Genomic DNA, 21,818 nt, shown 5'->3' on the forward strand with positions numbered 1-21,818 from the left:
GGGAAGTTCTCAGTATCTTGTAGATTCTCTGAGATAAGCGAGATGGGAGAAGAATCTGAGAGATTCAGACTCCTGATGCTGAGTATCTTGGCCATAGAAACATCTACTCAAAGAGGGGATGGAGAGGAAGAAAGGAAACATGAAGCGGAGACTTTAGACTATCCATAGTGTTACATAATGCACTGTGTTGGTGACGCAGGCACGTACAGGATCCAATGGTCTACCTAGCAATGACTCAATGACTAGGCTATGCAAGATAAGAGATTGTCAGTAAGTGGGTGCTTTCTGGTTGTTCTTTGTTGTATCCTGACAATTTTCTTCTAAAGTTCTCCTTACTATGATAATATTTGACTATTTCTGTACTCACAGTGATTTAAATACTAGACTTATAGCTTCAGTTAACATTATTTATATAAAAAATATTGCTCTGAGGGGTACTTTGTTGAATTGCTTAAGTTGTAAATATGTTTAGCTTCCTTCTAGTCTCAGAATGGCAGAAGTAGTCTATTATTTTCAGAGACTCTTAATGACTAATTTCGTCGTACGCTTTCTTGATTTATTTAGATAAACTTCAGCTCACTGACTCTTCTTTAAGATTTGAAGGATCATTCAAAAGTTAAATGACTGAAGAAACTAATAAATTAAGAAAAGAACTGACGTGGATATTAAACTCTTCATTGTTTAATATTAAACTGTTTATTGTTTAATAAAGAGTTTTTTTTTAATTTTTTATTTTTTTATTTTATTTTATTTTTTTGTTGTTGTTGTTGAGACGGAGTCTCGCTCTGTCGCCTGGGCTGGAGTGCAGTGGCCGGATCTCAGCTCACTGCAAGCTCCGCCTCCCGGGTTTACGCCATTCTCCTGCCTCAGCCTCCCGTGTAGCTGGGACTACAGGCGCCCGCCACCTCGCCCGGCTAATTTTTTGTATTTTTAGTAGAGACGGGGTTTCACCGTGTTAGCCAGGATGGTTTCGATCTCCTGACCTCGTGATCCGCCCGTCTCGGCCTCCCAAAGTGCTAGGATTACAGGCTTGAGCCACCGCGCCCGGCCCAATAAAGAGTTTAAATTATGGAAAAGACAGAGTATTTTTCTTTTGTTGTGCAAGCCAGTATTTCCCTGGGTGCATTTATTTTTCCTGGAGGATTTTATGTAACAAATTGACAACTGTTTTGTTTTGCTTTGTTTTCCTCTGTGATTAGGCAACAAAAGTAATTTGGAATATTTGTGCATCCTTTCAAAGAAAAGGGAGGATAACAAAATGTTGCCATATAGTATGACTACTGAAATTTTTAAAAAGCAAAGTTTTTAGGGAAAAATATATTGTAAATGATTATAAAATGAAAGAATACACTTTTTGATCATAAATAAAATGGAAACCTTAATTTAATAACAAAAATACATAAAAAATGTTATGACATTTGTCCTCCTCACTCTCGAGGACACTTGGCCTTTTCTCTCTTATTACATGTTGATTAATTCGCTCAGAATCAGACTGAAAAATCACTTTTCCCATGAGTTAATTTCCCTAGTGAAATCCAAGGTCATATTTGAAATCAATTTTTTGTTACATTATGCTATGTGTTGATATAGCTTATATGTCAAACTTTCATTCAACTATTTTCTTTACCTTTATGTATATATAATTGTCACATATTCATACTTTTTATAGTAGGGTATTTAACTTTTTTGCAACTATACAGATATAGGGATCAAAGATACAAAGTATAAATTTATGACAATCTAGAATGGTGCTAGTTACTTACATAAATCCAGGTAGTTCTTAAGTAGAGCTTTTGGCAATGATTTGAGTTTATTATTGGGACATAACTTTAGTTCAAGTCTCTATTTCTATGGTTGCTGTCACATATGTGTTTATTATTGGGGAACTTTCATAATCAACTTTCTTAATTTATTCAACTTAGAGAAAAGTAATTAGAGATATAAAATAGAAAGGTGAGAGGACTTTCTTTGTAATGTAAGTGTTGTAAGTTTATTTTTAATGTAAGTGAAGGTTTATTGTTTCATAACAGACCTTATTTTTAAAGCAGCTTTATACTTATGTGAGAATTGATGAGATAGTTTCCATATAGAAAATGCCCAAATATACTAGCACATAGTTTCCCCTACTGTTAACATCTTACATTAACAAGATATATTTGTCACAATTAATTAACAAATGTTGATTCAGTATTGTTAACAATAGCTCACATTTTATTCAGATTTATTCTTTACTTAATGTCATTTTCTGTTCCAAGATGTAGTCTTTTAAAAAATTTACTTTTTGCACTTACTTTATATTAAACCAAAGTATTTCAATCTCATCACGTATATTTCCTGCGTAAGTCCTAGAACCATCTTTTCTCCAAAGATCCCTTATTTTCTTTATTAGATAATCATATTAACAACCAAGATTTTACACTAAGTGTGCTCATTGCCATTGAAGACTTACTTACACAGCATATATACATATACATATACATGTTGCATAAATATATATGCAAATACTAATCTAGGTATTTACATATTTATAAATATTTGTATCTGTAACCACCTTTAATTTTATTATCCTAACCATGATTCCTTACTAGTGTCTCAACTCTAAGCCATTAATAAATGTATCATTCTAGCCTCTTCCCCTTAATTATCTATAAATTTCCGCTCCAACAATGAGAAACCTGGTTTCACCCGGCATTATCCATTGACTTGATTATTCCTAATGGTATTTTAAGTGTGTTTAATATTATTTGATAATTTTAATTTTTTTCCTAATACCATATAAACCTTTTATTCTGAGACTATATGTTTTACTACTTAATCTTTTCAGCTGTTTTTCACTTCTTATCTTTTGTCATATTAAATTTAAGGATTCAGCCTGACTCATACATCTATTGTTCAAGTCTCTATTCTTTTTGATGTTATTTTCTAAAATTCTTTGTGTACACATTGAAATGCATCAGGTGATCTCTTACAATCAGTATGTATTTCAATATAATAGGACTTTGAGTAAAATACTTTGCAGAGCTTTGAGCAATTTACAATAATTCTACTATCTCATATGTATTTTAGGTGTGTATGTGTGAATGTGTGTGTTTGTGCTATCATCTAACATCCATTTTTGTAAACCTCTGATTATACATTAAAACTCACCAGATATGATAACAACTCTTTGAAATTCAAAGAAAAATCTATCAAATTCCTAATATAAGTTCCTTTAACATGACTTTATGTAAAATATATTGAGAATTTAACTGATGGCATATTTTTGTTTGAGACAATATGACTCTTTTTATTACTCATTTTAGCATATACTTTCAGGGATAAGTTATATTGAAAAATAGATTCTGCCTGTTTTGATTAGCAATACTATAATTAGCAATACTATAATGCACTGTAGATTTTGTACATGTCAGATGATTTCTTATTTGAAGACGATAAATATGATCAATGATAGTAAAATCGGTGTTTAATCTTATTTTTTTCATTAGTAGGTAGAACTTCCTTTAGCTCCATTCATGCTTCATTGACCAGTAAGGGGATATTCACAAAGACTCTTGGCTTGATCAAACTTCAGTCATACTCTTGAATTTTCTCTTAGGCACATCTATGCACCTGCTTGTAAAATTTAGTTTGAAGAAGAACACTGCCAGGTCACTTTATCAAGAACTTCCCAACACTTGATATCTGATCATCCTCCATATCTGATCAAGCTTCTCATCCTTCAGTATCCCTCAGATGATGTCTCATTACCGTGGTTTATCTTCAGTACAAATCCTATCAGGTTGGTTCAACTAGAATCCCACTAACTCTTGAGGTTCATGTTTAGTAATTTTCCATGCACTGACATGCCTTACCACCCCCTGCTCCTTGATTGTAAATTTCCAATTGTGTATGCTGTATTCTGAGTTGAACCCAGTCTCTTCTCTACTGCAAAATCTAATACTATGCAGTAGTACTAATTAAAATTCACCTTACTACTTGCTTTAACAAGTGCCATTGAATAATTTTTCTTTAACAGTACAAAAAGCCTGATCATGGAACTGATTTGTAATCTGTGACCAAAAACTAGTGAAATTCTTACCAGTGCTTCAGAATCAGCAGACCCATTTAAATAGCTTCAATACCAAAGTAGACATTTCAGTTGTGACTTATTTTGCATAGTTTCACACTTTCTCATTGCTGCATATTTCATATTGTAAAAGTTATTTGTGTATTGATACTGTTAAAATATTTTGGAATAATACTGTCTAATATTTGTAAGATTCATATAATTTGCAGATCCATGGTCTAGTATATTTTGGTCACATTGGTATTCATTAGAATTGTTGTGTTTTCTATAGCTATTGTTTATCACAAAATTACCCTCTTACTCTTTGTAGTCTGAACTGAATTTGACCAGTTGGTTTAAATGGAGGCTGATTCTTGAGAACGAGTCTGTTTATTGGGGTTCTACTGTGTCTTTTTGAATAAATTAATATATCTAAAAGTTATACGGAATTTATGTTATTTTGTACTAGTTTACGTGTTATTCATATATTAACACATCTAATCTTCACAAGAACTCAAGGAGTTTGGTTCTATTATTTTATAGGTGAGGATACTGATTAATAGAAAGAACTTTAAAATTATTTAAGATTGCATAGCTAGACAGTGACAAACAAAATTTGACCTTACTTTGCACCTAAATATGAATTCTCTGCTTAGTCACTATATTTGCTATATGTCACCTGAAATATGATCTCTTACCTTCTGGTCTATTTCATTTGAAGGATAACAGGAACTTAAAAAAAAAACTGTGAAATAATATCAGTAGATAAACCTGGATTTTTATGATTTTCTCTCATGGAAAAAGTGGTAGTATCAGTATTACAGCAAAATTTAGGTATTTCACCTTCACCTTGTTGGTGCCTTTACAAAATACATAGTTCTCAAAATATTAATGCTCCTGAAGCTCAAAGGTATTGGTAGTTAATTTTATTATACAGACTTAAAAACAAATATAAGTAGGATAAAGTTTTGGTGCCAAACATACCTGAAATTTCATAGACTTCACTGGTAGGAGACAGAACATCTTCTTAGTTATGAGTTCTCATGGCAGCGGCTTCTGGGCATATGTTTTGACTGAGGATAAATGACACAATTTAACCTAAATAGAAAACTAAGATATATTTAGCAAAGAGAGCTTCCATTGATTGTATGTGTTATATTGTACCATGACCCAAATACTGTTTTGGTTCTGTTTTATATTTCAATACATTTTTTTTTGAATAATATGATATTTATGGAAAAGTTTCAAAGACAATTCAGAATTACTGTACACATCTCACTTAGTTTCCTCTATTATTAACAAGTTGCATATCTATGGCACAGTTATCAAAACTAAGAAACGAATGCTGGTGCACTATTGATTAACCACACTCCAAGATGTATTTGATTTTTATTAATAATTACTTTTCCATTATTGTACTGTTTATTATCTAGAATCCAGTCAAGAGTATTGGGTTTATTTGCATTTAGTTACTGTGTCTCCCCAGTTTCCTCTGGTTTGTGACAGTTTCTCAGTTGTGTCCTTTTTATTTTTCCTTTTACTTTGATAGTCTTGGGGTAAAATGGCCAAGTATCCTGTAGAATGCCTCAATCTGAGTTTCTTCAATGTTTTATTTGTTTGCTTTTTTTTTTTTTTTTTTTTTTTTAAAGACTGAGTCTGGCTCTGTCGCCCAGGCTGGAGTGCAGTGGCGCGATCTCGGCTCACTGCAAGCTCCGCCTCCCGGGTTCACGCCATTCTCCTGCCTCAGCCTCCCGAGTAGCTGGGACTACAGGCGCCCACAACCGCGCCTGGCTAATTTTTTGTATTTTTAGTAGAGACGGGGTTTCACCGGGTTAGCCAGGATGGTCTCGATCACCTGAACTCGTGATCCGCCCGTCTCGGCCTCCCAAAGTGCTGGGATTACAAGCGTGAGCCACTGCGCCAGGCCTTGCTTATTTGTTTTTTATAATTAGACTGGGGTTATGAGGTCTTGGACAGAATACCACATAGGTGAAGTAATCTCATCATGGCCTATTATAGTATCTACTTGATGGCCCCCATAATGTTTCATCACCTGTGTGTGCTTGCCAGGTATTTCTTCTTTAAGTTGCTATTTGTAGCTTTTCTAGCCTTCTCTTTGGAAGTGAATCATTAAGTTTACTCTAACATCAAAAGTGGAGAGTGGGGAGATAGGAATTGTGTTCTACCTTCTGGAATAAGAAATATCTGCATATATTATTTGCAATTATTTTGTAAGAAAGATTTATCTCTTCTTTGCCATACATTTACCAAAGTATTCTTTAAACACTCAAATAAATTCATTTTTAAACCATCATATTAGCAATAATTTCTATCACTTGTTGCATTGGTTTCTCAATTTAATTAACCAAATTAAAAACAAATAATTGTGAACATTATTGCTTTTCGTATATGATATATACTTAAGAACATTACTCCATTATTGTAAAATTGCCATTTGCAGTTTTCCCCGTAATTTGAGACTGGTATGTGATAATAAAAATTCAGTGAAAAGACACTTATAAAACACACAAATAGTATACCTAAAATACATATGACTGAACATACACTTGTGTACACATAACATTACAATAAAGATATGCATTTTCAGATGAGTTCTGTAGTGCTGATGCTTACAGATACCCTAATCTCCCCAGGTGGAAAATGTCTGCTTTGTATTACTTCTGATACTACCAAGGTAGAGTGGCGGTAAAATAAATGCTGCTAGAAAATTCAATGACTGTAAACAAAACAAACAAAAGACCAGAATAAGTCTGGATTTGCTTTATTTTGCCCATGATTTTTGTTTAAACACTGTATATAGATTTCTTTCATTTAAGGATGTTTAGGCTCTATCATATTTGAGAAAGGCACTTAAGTTAAACTGATAAAAATGAAATTACTGTCTCAAAGGCACTGATGCAAGTTTAACTAGTATATTTCTCGTGCTGATTGCCTTCAGTATAGGATTTTGAGAAATGATAAAGTTGTACTTCACAATCTCTGAAATTTTAGGGAAGTTTTTATTATTTATCTATCTATGATAATAATACAAATGTGTAATTCTGAGTTAGGCTTTGAAAAAATTACTCATTTGTATGTTTTCTTACATAGTTGGAACCTATATAACTTTCTGTTATATTCAGTCTTTAGATTTGTAACTATAAAGGAGACTAAATAACATTCTTAGAAAGAATCAGTTTTAACTAATTCTTCATTAGATAGGTAAAAAAAGAGTAAAAACCTTTCCCTAAAATTTCAGAGATTAATTGTGAAGTAAGACTTTTACCCAGTGGTCCTTATAAAGACAAAGTTGAGTCAATTCAGTGCTCTTGTCTGAACACAGAAGGATGTACTTCTATTGGTGATGATACCAAATTATCTGGTCTTCAGATATACTCACATATTAAAATATTTTTAAACATAAAGACAATGAAAGTAAAATTTTTGAAAATTAACTAATTATATAAATGTATTTTGAAAGGGCAAAGTCATCTTATTCTAACTTTTAAGTGATGAGAATCCATTGATTCAAACTTCTTACTCAGAACTCCACTAATGTTTCACCTAATCCTCCCATTTTGCAGATAGGAAGTGCACTGAGAAATATTAAATTAATAACCTCAGCTCACCTAAGCTCAGTTCACAAAATCAGTTTTACTTAGTTGAGTTTTAACTTTGGTTTAGAGCCCTAAATTTAATTCTGTGATAGTCTCTATTTGTCAGCCCTTACATGTGAAACGTCTAGGTAGGGTATAGATTGTACAAGCAATTTTATAGAGTAATTTATGTGTGAGTCATGGGGTTACTGAACCAGTCAGGAATTATAAGACTGCTGCTAGATAGAGAGAATCAATTAAAAACAAAAAGGAAGCAAAGCAATGTGAGATAAACAGAGTAGATGTGTATGACATTCTTAAAAGCATCTGTTTTAAGATATCCTGCTGGTAGAAAAATTAAATTAGATTCAAATATAATTGTGACATATTTTAGAATACGAAATGTCATTCTGTTTGTCAGGCAGGCTTATGTTACTTGCATTCACAGCAATTATTATTATTATTTTTGATTCAAGATGATCTAACAAATAGTCTGTCTTACCCCAATACCAATGCTGAAATTTTAAATATTCGATAGAAAATATTAATCTTTATGAAGGTGTTTATATCCTTGGAATGGAAAATTTTTCTCCCCATAGACAAATTGCTGATTGTTTTCCTCTCCTATCTTTGGGGAAATGTGAGATTTAAATTTACTTTTATAATCATGTTTTTTCAAATTTATCTGCCTTATAAGGAAAAAATAATAGAAGAAACTGGGATTTTGAAAATAAATACAATAAAAGACCCATCAACTAAAGAGTGAATTATGTGCATTTGAAATGCTGCATCATGTTTATTTGAAACGTAAATGATTCTGTCATATCAGATCATCTGAAAAACTGACAAAAATATATCCAAAGTAAGCCTGTGTAAATATATTTATAAAATTTATAATGGAAATATATAAATATACTTATATGTATAATGGAAATATTTAGTCATACAAAAATATAAATATGACTTAATTAAAATATTTCAGAGTTGATAAAATATTTTAGGCTTTTAAATTTTACTTTGATCCAGTATACATAGCTATCTTTTTAACATTTAAAGGGAAAATATCATTAGCTTAGCATTTTGCAGGTTTTCAAGCTCTACAAGGGGAGAAAATGAAAACAAAACCAGCATAATTTTGTATTTGGAGTGCAATGATTAGGACATAAATTATAATTACAAAATAATTAGGTTATATTACATCATATTATTGAAAGAAGGCTTCTAAACCAGTCTGATTGGTGATTGCTTCTTTGGTTTTAACAGTAACACATTTTCAAAACTATAGAAAATAAAATATTTAACATCTTACCGTCTAATTAATATGCTCATCTTTAATATTTTGGAGACATCTCACTTGTATTATAACAAACACTGAAATTGAAGTGTCCAGAGTGAACCTTTTCATGTTAGTAGCTTCGCAACTGTTTCAGAACACTAAGGCTGATGGCACTTCGCCATCTGACCATCCGTTTTACTTTGGGAGCAATGCAGTGATGGTACTGTTGTCGTGAGAGCCTTTCATTTAGTATTTTATAATTTTATGCTTATATTTTCCCTGTACTAATGTATTTAAAATAATTTAAAAACTTTAATATTGTAAAAATTTGGAGGATTTGTGTGTGTGTGTGTGTGTGTGAGTGCAAGAATTGGATATTATGTCAAAAATTGTACAGTCATCCCTGAAGTAGATGTCAATATTAAGAACTGAGTAAATTATTTCATAATATAGACTTACTTATAAAAGACAAAGTATTTCTAACATATGAAAACAGCATGATTATGAATGAAAAAGAGATAAAACATATGAAGCTCGCTTCTTACTAAGGTATAATAACACTTAAAAGAACAAAAGTGCTGGCAAGACACACAAAGACAGATTTTCTCATTTCCTTCCTTGGCTTTAGGGAGAAAATGTACTGTACAGTGGAACCCTGGCTTTGGCTGGACCCAAGACCGTATGTTAAATTAATTAATGTAAATTATATTGCTTTTTTAAAAAAGCATATATTCCATTTCCCATCATTTAAACCTCTGAACTCACATATGTACAGAACATGGACAAAACTACACACTGTTTCCTACTACTAATAATAAGCAACTAAAAGATAATCCCTTAGTAGATAAACTCATCCTTAAACAAATTTAACTCATATTAAGTGAGCAAACAGATGGAGCTGGCGTAGTGCCTTAAAGGTCAGGAAATTCAGACTTGGTAGAGCTGATGAGGTGGAAAGGCAAGAGTATACCAGAGTCGAGGATTGTCCCGAGAAAAACTCTTTGATTCTATCATCATCTTCAGTAATGATCTTGGATTCTTAATGGAAAGTTTCGAACAAAATCCATATTTTATGATGATATATGATGAAAAGAAGAGCCAAATCATAGAATACAAAAGGGACTGTGTTGATTAAACACCTGCAGTACTTAGTATTCCTCTTTCTTACTTTACAAGGTTCTGCCTGTAAAGCCAGGAAAATGGATTAAAAACAGATTTATGAAATAGTTGATATTATTACTTTGTAATTTTAACTATAGTGTATCATAGATAAAAGATTTGGTACTTTAAATATATTTTGGATTTGAAGAAAGCATATATAAAGTTATTAAAATTAGTGAGCCACCTCTCTGGGATTGAATTTTGTTTTAACATTTCATGTTCTTGGAAACACAAAGTGTAAGTGTAACGAGTTACTGGTTCTGAGAGTGTAAACACAAAAAAGGCTCTTCCCTTTATTTGCTTTGATGTCTCTTTATTATTCATTCTGTTGAACCAATGATTAAAAGTGAAGTTGTTGGCAAGAAAAGCAGATGGTTTTTACAGCAAATAATTATGTTTCCCCATAAAACACATAGAAAATGGGGATTTGGTGGACAACCTCATGTATTTGGTTTAAAATATTCTGTTGTCAAATCCATTTTACTCAACTAGCAGAATAGGATTTGTGTTAGCAATAAGATAATCATCATTCCTTTTCTCATTCTTCATGTCCACAGTTAGCAAATGCCTTTTTAATATGAGAAAATCAAAGAAGTAAGAAAAATAGTTGAGATAAAAATGTTAGTATTGTTATGGGATCTTTGGGTGTTGCTTTTCTGGCCAGAAATCTCTCTGACCGATGGTGCCTTTTCCCAAGTGCTTGTCCTCCACCCAGGAAGAATGAGGTATGCAGACAAGTGGAGGGAAAGCAAGATGAAGAGGAGCTTTACTGAATGTTAGAAAAGCTCTGAGGAGACCTGCAGTTGGGTAGCTCCTCTCTGTAGGCAGGTCAGACCTTCAAGTGTTCAACTCTCAGCAGAGAGGAGGCCCTGGAGAGGCAAGAGACCCTGCCAATTTTCCATAGGCGAGCCTGTAAGAGGCACCCTATTCTAGTCTGTGGGACTGGTAGCCCGGCCCCCAGCTTTCAGGCCCTCCCTGGCCTGAAGGTAGGGCCTCACTGGAGACCCATCCCCTTTTTAATATGAGAAAATCAAAGAAGAAAAAATATGTGAGATAAAAATGTTAGTATGACTAATTTTCCTTGATTATTTACGTATGACTCTTTTATAAACCCATAAATGAAACAGTATGCCTTGTGTTTAAGAGAGAACAATCTTCTCTATTATTAGTCATTTATCTGAATTTACTTTTTTCTTTCAGGGTCTACTTTAGCATGCAGTTAAGAATCACAACTATGATGTCAATATGTGTTTCTGGACTTCAGAAGAACTTAATACCACCTCAGTATACCTTGCCTTGTAGGTTATCAATAAATATTTCATATCATTTTGTTTCTTTGAGTCTTAGAAATATGTCATGTGAAGTATTAAGATAGTCATAGGAATATGATATTATGTGAGAGAATTAAATAGCTTTTCCTGAATAATTTTGTCATGATAAAAGTCACTTAAAAAGCTGTGAGCAGATCTCATTTCCCATAGCACTACCAGCTCCCGTTCCTTTTCTCCACAATTTTGCTTTGAAAATCCATTATGTATCTATATATTTTTATCAGTGTAGTTTGAAAAAGTGGCTGGTCGTTCTTCACTGATGAAGCGTATTGAAAGTCATTTCTACTTACCAGATTCAGTAATTGGGCAAGAACAAATAAAGTACATAGAAATCAGTGTCTCAGCAAAGAGACTGGTATAAGTTTTGCAAACACTGTCACTACTTTGTTTTATTTTCATGTGTACATCCACAAGATTGAACAAGTTGAGCACTTGATGCAAAAAATATAATTTGATTCTTTTCCTTTCTCTGAAGATTTCCTTGCTATCTCTGCATGGGTTAGATACCAAAGCGTTCTCACTGGTCATATTGTAAAAAGTCCTCCTGTAATTGTAGCACTTTGGGAGGCCGAGGTGGGTGGATCACGAGGTCAGGAGATCGAGACCATCCTGGCTAACACAGTGAAACCCTGTCTCTCCTAAAAATACAAAAAATTAGCTGGGCGTGGTGGCAGGCGCCTGTAGTCCCAGCTACTCGGGAGGTTGAGGCAGGAGAATGGTGTGAACCCCGGGGGCAGAGCTTGAAGTAAGCCGGGATTGCGCCACTGCACTCCAGCCTGGGCGACAGAGCGAGACTCCTTCTCAGAAAAAAAAAAAAAAAAAAATCCTCTGGTCACAGTGGCCCACAGAATATTCTCAGTATATAATTAACAAGGTTTTAGCATAAGCCAAACTTACAAAATTGTGTTCATTGTTCTGGAGTACTTTAGGATCCTTTACAGCAGTAGTAAAAGAGAGACCTTTGTAATTAGAAAACATAAATTTGTTTATGGAAATTCAACTTTATTCTCTACATTTGCTAATTTCAGGATGGTACTTGGGCAACAGAGAAGAAAATGGGGGTGTAATTACAAAGACACTTCTTGAATAATACCATCTTGAAGTGTTGACATTCTGTAGGCTCAGCAGGGTTCAAAGCTGACACATTGTTTCATTAAGTGCTTTGGTGGGATAAAGTCTGGTTTTCTAGGAAACAGCTCCTGAGATGAGGTAGTCTACCTAATGTATTGATGCTTTTTTTTTTTTTTTTTTTTTGAGACGGAATCTCGCTCTGTCTCCAGGCTGGAATGCAGTGACGCGATCTCGGCTCACTGCAACCTCCGCCTCCCGGGTTCAAGCGATTCTCCTGCCTCAACATCCAGAGTAGCTGGGACTAAAGGCTCCTGTCACCACGCCCAGCTAAGTTTTGTATTTTTAGTAGAGACAGGGTTTCACCATGTTGACCAGCATGGTCTCGATTTCTTGACCTTGTGATCCTCCCACCTCAGCCTCCCAAAGTTCTGGGATTACACGAGCGAGCCACCGCGCCCGGCAATGTCATGTTTCTTACCCTAATCAATAATGAGTCTCAGCCCCTGATCACTTCTCAGGCTGTGGCTCTGGCACTTTTCTCTTTCTGGTTAGAAGTGAGTTGAAGAAGAGCAAGAGAATGTTCAGAGAAACATGGGAGTAACTAATATCTCCCTTCTCAAATTATGTATTAGCAGAATTACTTTTTCTGTTGGCCATGATCAACTAGTACTGACAGAGTATTATTACTTATATTGTTCGTGTTGTTATTCATTTTCTTTGATTATTCTTGATGCTTATTATTGTTAAAGCAAATATTTTAATTATTTTCTATTATTTCCCATTTTCTTAATTTCTGTTACTTTTAAATATTTATTTTTTTCATGTACCTAATACATTTAGTTTGTTCTTTTAGCTTCCAAACAAAATTATCAACATAGAAAAGACAACACAATTAAAAAAATCTACAGTAGGGCATCAAACAGTTTCTGCACTTGAAATAGCAACAAATGTTAGCATAATTATTAATATGTTTTTATGTCTTTGTGCCACATACTGTGCTATGAATCACTTCATCACACAGTAGGGTAATTTAATGTTATGTTTAGGCTGAGTGCAAGGAAACTAGGAATATCCAATAAAGGAATGGGTATTTACATCTGAAAGTATTGGGAAAATCAGGAGATGACTGTATTACCTAGAAACATGGAAGGAAATTATAGGAAAAGGGCAGAGCATAACTAAACACACAAGCAAGGAAATAAATGGCTTGCTTTGAGAATAGCTAGCAGCTTTTCTTATTAACACCATATGATCAAATTATAATGAAAATTTTTAAAATGTAACAATGCAGGTGTTTACGAAAATAAAAAGGGTAAAGAAGAACTGAAAATTTTTGTCTCGATTGTTAGCCTCCGTGAAAACTGTTAGATGTTAAATTTCACAAAAAGATATGGAGAAGAATATTCATTATAGAAAACAATAAAACAGGAGTTAAAGGCCAAAAATTCAAGCTAAAAACTGTTATAAGAAATGGATAAACAGTATTGTACTCTATGAATCTATGTCCTTATCTATGCAACTATATTTTGTAGAATGCAAGTGGAGGTTCTGATGCTTCTTATCCAGCCTCCTTTACCCTTCTTCCACCTTTCTTCCTGTCAGTAAAAGGAAAACTCTATTTTAACTCAGAAATATTTTGCTCAGAAAAGATCTTAGAAAAAAATCTCAGAAGTGTTTTTGGTTCAAAAATCTGTTTCCTTAAAAACTTAAGTGTAAATACAGTGAAAAGTATTAGATCCTCTTTTACTTCTGATTAAACATTTTTTAACTTATAAAACTAATTTGTAATAGTATTCAAACTCTCCAAAATGTTCAATATGCTTTTTTATTAAAATAGGTGACATATGAAGAATTTACCATAATGAAAATATCTTAAATTGTTGATTGAAAATACCTCACTAATTATTATGTTACAATGTCTGTGACTATAAAAATGAGATAATTTCACTAAATAATTGAAATAGACTTTGCTAGCTCTAATTGATGTGAGTCAATGCATTTTTGTTATTATGAAATAAAAACCCAGTACATTTGTAGAAATATAAAAATGATTTCTAAATTCTGTAATTAAATTACATCTAATGAAATTAAACATTTTATTTTATTATTTTTATCTTAATTGGCCAAATGTTACATTTCTCTAATGCAGTAATAGGTGGGCTAATGGAAAACACCTTGTATGCAAATATCTGTCCTTAATGTTTTAATGGACAACTATACATTTTCCAAGTGCTAAAATAGGAAAAAAATGTATTAGAAATTTTGAACCTGGTCCTCAAAGTAATACCTGACTATTGCTGGTAGCCAGTATCACCACATAATTCTGTTGTGCAATGAAACTCAGAAAGTTTTGTAGTTGTTGTTTTTAAGACATCGTAAATCTAAATATGTAGGGTAAACCACTATGCTTCATGGCCAGTGAATTAGGCATACTGGTTAAAAGTCTTTTAGTAGTAATAAGACATCTATATATCTCTCAAAATAATACCACCAACTCCCTCGCACACTACTTTCTTAAGTAAACATCCTCTCTTCTACATTAAAAATGGAAAATAAATATTCTCTTTTAAATAATTTCCATGTGATCTGCTCAGAAGTTGTACCTCAGCCTGTTGTTTCTTCATTTGTGTTCTTATCTTTTGTGAACTATGGCCCACTTGGTTTCCGGTCACCACTTTAACAGAAGCATCTATCTCACTTTTTGCAAAGGGTGAAGGGAAAGGCAATATAAACAAACCACACTGCATTCTACTGACTTCTACTTTTTCTCCACAGCAATACTGAACAACGCTATGTGAGTGAGTCTGACAGAATAATTAAAGTTTAATTATGCAATAAGTAGATGTGTAATAAAAATACTGGGGTGCAAAAAATACCATATCTACTTATTTTTGAGACTGAATTTAAGCTCTGCCATGCAACTATTCTTCAGGATGGGATGAAATTCATTCTCAGTCATGAACAATGGTTTAAATGAGGAAGATTACTATTTTTTATAATCCTACTTAAGACTCCAGAAGAAAGACTATTCTTCAGTTCACCACACTAGGTCCACAATGATGTGTTCATTGACCCAGGTACCTTGAGATAGCTTTTCTCCTCCCTTTGACTCTAGCTTAAATTCAGTGATCATTTTAGAGCTGAGGGATGGGACACCCTGAGTGCAGTCTCCAGGAGACAGCACCACAGTCATTCTTGGGGACTCAAGAAAGGATTTGACCCATCAAGTCTTAATTCTCTTCCTAGTTCCTGTTGAACACTTTTTAGACACCCATCCTCCTGCTTGGGCAAATTCTGCCGAAGTTTGTCTTTAAAAAAGACATTAATATCTTAGGGTAGAAAGTGTCTTCCTTGGATTAAAGACATTAACACATCTCTAAGGAAAGAAGATAGAAGTTCATCTCTTCTTCCTTCCATGCACCCAGAGCAATGGGAACAAATCAAAATTAATATATCAGTTATCATTCTGCCACACACGATTTGTCCCATTGTCTAGCATGAAGAAAGCAAAAGTGTATGTGAATAGAAAGGGGAATCTAAATGTTTTACCATTCTCATTGATCAAAGACTTGCACAGAGAAATGTAAAATTTTAATTGTTTGTTTATTTTTTCCAACTTTTATTTTAGATTCAGGAGGTACATGTGCAGGTTTGTTACAAGAATATTTTGCCTGATGCTGAGATTTGGAGTATGAATGACCACATAACCCAGGCACTGACTATAATTCCCAGAAGTTTCATTTTCAACTCTTGCCCTCTTCCTCCCACCCCCCCAATAGTTCCCAGCTTCTATTGTAGCTATTGTTATATCTATGTGTACTCAATGTTTAGCTCCCACATATAAGTGAGAACATGCAGTATTTGATTTTCTGTTTCAGCGTTAATTAGGATAATGGTGTCTAGCTACCTTCATGATGCTGCAAGGGACATAATTTTATTATTTTTGTGGCTGCATTGTATTAAGTATGGCATACAAGTGCTACATTTTCTTTTTTGTTTTAATCTACCTATGATGTGCACCTAGGTTGATTCTATGTCTTTGATATTGTAAATAGTGCCTGTTAAATATGTGAATAGATTTGTCTTTTTGGTAGAACCATTTGTTTTGTATATATACTCAGTAATAGGATTGCTCGGTCAAATGGTAGATCTGTTTTTATTTATTTATTTTTGAGAAATCTTCAAACTGCTTTCCACAGTGGTTGAACTAATTTACATTCCTATCAACAGTATGTAAGTGTTCTCCTTTCTCTGCAGCTTCACCAGCTGTTGTTTATTTTACTTTTTAGTAACTATTCTGACTGATACAAGATGGTATCTCGCTGTGGTTTTGATTGGTATTTCTCTAATGATGAGTTCTGAGGATTATTATATGTATGTTGGCTGTTTGTATGTTTATTTCTTCTGTATATATCTAGCTAGCTATTCTAGCACCATTTAAATAGGAATTTCACTCCTCATTGGTTATTTTTGTCGACTTTATTGAAGATTAATTGGCTGCAGGTGTGCAGTTTTATTTCTAGGTTTTCTATTGTGTCCCATTGGCCTATGTGTCTGTCTTGTACCAAAACCATGCTGTTTTAGTTACTGTAGCCATATAGTATAGTTTGAAGTCAGGTAAGGTAGTGTCTTCAGCTTTGTTATTTGCTTAGGATTGCTTCAGGTATTCAGGTTCTTTTATGATTCCACATGAATTTTAGAGTCGTGGTTTTTTTTTCTAGTTCTGTGAAAAATGACATTGGTAGATGAAAGGAATATTGTTGAATCAGCAGATTGTTTTGGGCAGATGGCTATTTTAAAGGTATTGATTCTTCCAATCTATGAGCATGAAAAGTTTTTCTATTTGCTTGGCCCATCTATGATTTCTTTTAGTAGTGTTTTAGAGTTCTCCTTGCAGAGCTTTTTCACCTTCTTGGTACTATTCCTAGGTATTTTATTTTGTTTTTGGCTATTGTAAATGGGATTGCATCCTTGATTTGGCTTTCAGATTGAAAATTATTGGTATAAACAAATGCTACTGATTTTTATATATAATATCCTTACAGTAACTGAAATTATTTATCAGTCACTGGTGCCTTTTAATAGAGCCTTTAGAGATTTCTTTGTATAGAATCTTAACATCAGAACAGAGAGGTTTTTGACATTTTCTTCCTATTTGGATGCCTTTTATTTCTTTCTCTTGACTGATCATTCTGGCTAACACTTTCAGTATTATGTTGAATAGGAATGGTGAGGGTGAGCATCTTTGTCTTGTTCCAGTTCTCAAAAGGAATGGTTCCACTTTTTGCTGGTCCAGTATGATGTTGGATGGCTGAGTTTGTTATAGATGGCTCTTAGTATTTTGAGGTATTTTTGTTTGGTGCCTTGATTATTGAGGAACTTTATGATGAAGCCATGATGAATATTATTCAGAACTTTGTCCAGACCTATTGAAATGATCATATGGTTTTTGTTTTTAATTCTGTTTATGTTGTGATTTGTATTTGTTGATTTGCATATGTTGAATCCAACTTGCATCCCCAGAATGAAGCCTCATTGTTAATGATAAATTAACTTTTTGTTGTGTTGTTGGATTTTGTTTGCTAGCATTTTGTTGAGAATTGTTGTGTCTATGTTCATCAATGATATTGGTGTGTAGTTTTATCTTTTATTGTTTCCTTGTCAGATTTTGGTATTAGGGTGTGATGTTGGTTTCAGAAAAGAGTTATAAAGGAATATTTTCTCAGTTTTTTGAATAGTTTCATTGAATTGGCACAAGATCTTATTTGTACTTTGGTTATGAATCTATCTGGTCCAGGGGTTTTTTGGTTTCTAGGTTTTTATTACTATTTCAATGTCAGCTCTTGATATTGGTCTGTTAGGGTTTCAATTTCTTCCTGAATCAATTAGGAGATTGTGTGTTTCCAGTATGTATTTGTTTGTTCTCACACCTCTATAAAGAACTACCCAAGACTAAGTAATTTATAAATGAAAGAGGTTTAATCGACTCACAGTTCCTAGGGAGGCCTCAGGGAACTTACAGTTATGGCAGAAGGCAAAGGAGAAGCAAGCACCTTCTTTATAAGGCAGGAGGAGAGAGAGAGAATGCAAGAGGGGAAATGCTACTCTTTAAAATCATCAGCTCTTGTGAGAACTCACTCACTGTCATGAGAATGAATGAGAGTAACCACTCCCATGATCCAATGACTTCCCACGGGTCCCTCTCTTGATATGTGGAGATTACAATTTAAGATGAGATTTGAGTTGGGACACAGAGCCAAACTATATCATTCTGCCCCAACCCTTCCACATTTCAAAACAAATCATGCCTCCCCAGCAGTCCCCCAAACTCTTAACTCATTCCAACATTAACCCACAAGTCCAAGTCCAAAATCTCATCTAAGACAAGGCAAGCCCATTCTGCCTATGAACTTCTAAAATAACAAACAAGTTAGTTACCTCCAAAACACAATGGGGGTACAGGCATTGAGTAAACGTTCCTATTTTAAGTTGGAGAAATTGGCCAGAAAATAGGCACCACAGGCCCCATGAAGGTCTGAAATCTGATAAGGCAGTCATTAAATATTAAATCTCCAAAATAATCTCCTTTGCCTCTGTATGTCACTTCTAGTTCACACTGATGCAAAGGGTAAACTCCCAAGGCATTGGGCAGCTCTGCATCTCTGGCTCTGCAGGGTACAGGCCCCTCAGCTACTTTCACAGGCTGATGTTGAGTGCCTGCTGCTTTTTCAGGCATATGGTATGAGCTGTTGGTGGGTCTACCATTCTGGGGTCTGGAGGATGGTGGCCCTCTTCTCACAGGTCCGCTAGAATCTGACTCAGTGGGGACTCTGTGTTGTAGCTCCAACCCCACATTTTCCCATCTGCATTGCCCTAGTAGAGGTTTCCCATAAGGACTCCATTCCTGTATCAGACTTCTGCCTAGATAACCAGGCATTTTCACACATCCTCTGAAATCTAGGTAGAGGTTCCCAAACCTCAACACTTGTCTTCTGCATACCGTCAGGCCCAACATGAGGGGGAAGCCACAAAGGCTTGGGGCTTGCACCATCTGAAGCAAAGGCCCAAGATGTACCTTGGTGCCTTTTAGCCATGGCTGGAGATAGAGTGGCTGGGACATAGGGTGCCATGTCCTGAGGCTGCAAAAAGCAGTGGGGTCCTGGGTTTGGCCCATGAAACCATTTTTCCCTCCTAGGCTTCCAGGCCTGTAGTGGGAGGGGCTGCTGTAAAGATCTCTGGAGATGTCCTGGATACATTTTTCCCATTGTCTTGGCAATTAACATTTGATGTCTCAATACTTATGCAAATTTCTGCAGCCAGCTTGAATTTCTTACCCAAAAATTGTTTTTCTTCTACCACATTGTCAGGCTGTAAATTTTCCAAACCTTTATATCTGCTTCCCTTTTAAACATAAGTTCCAAATTCAAACTATCTCTTTGCGAATGCATATAAATGCATGTTTTCAGAAAAAGCCAGGTCAGCTTTTGAATGCTTTCTTGCTTAGATATCTCCTTTGCCAGATACCTACATAATCTCTGTCAGGTTCAAAGTTCCACAGATCTCTAGGGAAAGGGCAAAATGCTGCCAGTCTGTTTGCTAAGGCATAGCGAGAGTGACCTTTGCTGCAGTTCCCAATAATTTCTCAATATCCATCTGAGACCATCTCAGCCTGAACTTCATTGTTCATGTTGCTATCAGCATTTTGGGCAAAACCATTCAACAAGACTCTAGGAAGTTCCAGACTTTCCCACATCTTCCTGTCTTTTTGTAATCCCTCCAAATGGTTCAACCTCTGCCAGTTAGCTATTTTCAAAGTGGCTTCTACATTTTCACGTCTCCTTATAGCAGTACCCCTATTTCTGGTACCAATTGTCTGCATTAGCCTATTCTCACACTACTATAAAGAAATACCAGAGACTGGATAATTTATAAATAAATGAGGTTTAATTGACTCACAGTTCCATATGGTTGGGGAGGACTCTGAAAACTTAACAATCATGCTGGAAAGCAATGGAGAAGCAATCACTTTCTTCACAAGGTGGCAGGAGAGAGACAGTGTAAGGGGTGAATTGTCACATTTTAAAACCACCAACTCTCATGAGAACTCACTTACTATCATGAGAACAGCATGGTGGAAACTGCTCCCATGATGCAATCACCTCCCACCAAGTCCCTTTCTCAACACATGGGGATGACAATTTGAGATGAGATTTGGGTGGTTAAACACACCCAGGCCATATAACAGAAATACGTCAATTTCCTCTATATTTTCTAGTTGGTGTACATAATTGTCTCTGAGCACCTTTTGTATTTCTGTGTGATCAGTTATAATGTCACCTTTGTTATTTCTGCTTATTTGAATCTGTTTTTCTTTTTTTCTTTATTACTCCAGTAGGTGATCAATTAATCCTGTTTATTTTTTCAAAGACCCAAACTTTGGTAACCTTGATTCTTTGTATGAATTTTTGGTCTCAATTTAGTTCACTTCTGCTGTAATTTTAGCAAATTCTTCCATTTGCTTTGGGGTTCTTTTGTTCTTTCTTTCCTAGTCCCCCTAGATGTGATAATTACTGTTAATATGATATTTTTCTAATTTTTTGAGGTATCCTTTTAGTGCTTTAAACTTTCTTCTTAACTCTGCTTTTGCTGTGTCCCAGGGGTTTGGTATGTTGTGTCCTTTTTATTCATTTCAGATAAGTTTTTGATTCTTGCCTTAATTTTGTTGTTTACCCAAAAGTCATTCAGGATCAACTTGTTTAATTTCCACGTAATTGTGTGGTTTTGAGAGATCTTCTTGATATAAATTTCTAATTTTATTTCACCTTATTCCAAGAGTATGCTTGGTATGATTTTGATTTTTTTTGAATTTACTGAGACTTGCTTTATGAGTATGTGTTTAATTTTGGAGTATTTTCTGTGTATAGATGAGAAGAATGTGTATTCTGTGGTTGGTGGATGGAGTGTTCTGCAGATGTCTATTAGGTCCAATTGGTCAAGTGTCTAATATATGTCCAGAAATTATTTGTTAATTTATTTCTAGATGATCTATCTAATGCTATCTGTGCTGAAACCCTGTGCTATTATTGGGTGACTTGCTGATTGTTTTCTTTGGTCTAGAAGTACTTGTTTTATGAATCTAGGTACTCATGTTGAGTGTATGTGTATTTCGGATAGTTAATTCTTCTTGTTGAATTTGAACCCTTTATCTTTATGTAATACACTTTTTTTTTTTTTTTTTTACTGTTGTTATCTTAAAGTATGTTTTATCTACTATAAGAAGATAGACCTCTGCATTTTTCTACAACTCTTTACTTTGAGCCTAGGATTGTCATTACATG

The 21,818-nt window shown here is 34.4% G+C and overlaps 1 long non-coding RNA gene across 1 annotated transcript in view; it reads left to right on the top strand.

The window, feature by feature from the left end:
- Nucleotides 1–11,927, top strand: part of LOC106997627 (uncharacterized) — a 277,093-nt gene extending 265,166 nt beyond the window's left edge. The window contains exons 4-5 of the long non-coding RNA XR_013415935.1: nt 3,596–3,778; nt 11,279–11,927. This is a non-coding gene — a long non-coding RNA (uncharacterized LOC106997627). The remainder of the gene's footprint in view (nt 1–3,595; nt 3,779–11,278) is intronic.
- The last annotated feature ends 9,891 nt before the right edge of the window (nt 11,928–21,818 follow it).

Source organism: Macaca mulatta, chromosome 3, assembly GCF_049350105.2.
Source record: "Macaca mulatta isolate MMU2019108-1 chromosome 3, T2T-MMU8v2.0, whole genome shotgun sequence".
Classification (NCBI taxonomy): Eukaryota; Metazoa; Chordata; class Mammalia; order Primates; family Cercopithecidae; genus Macaca; species Macaca mulatta.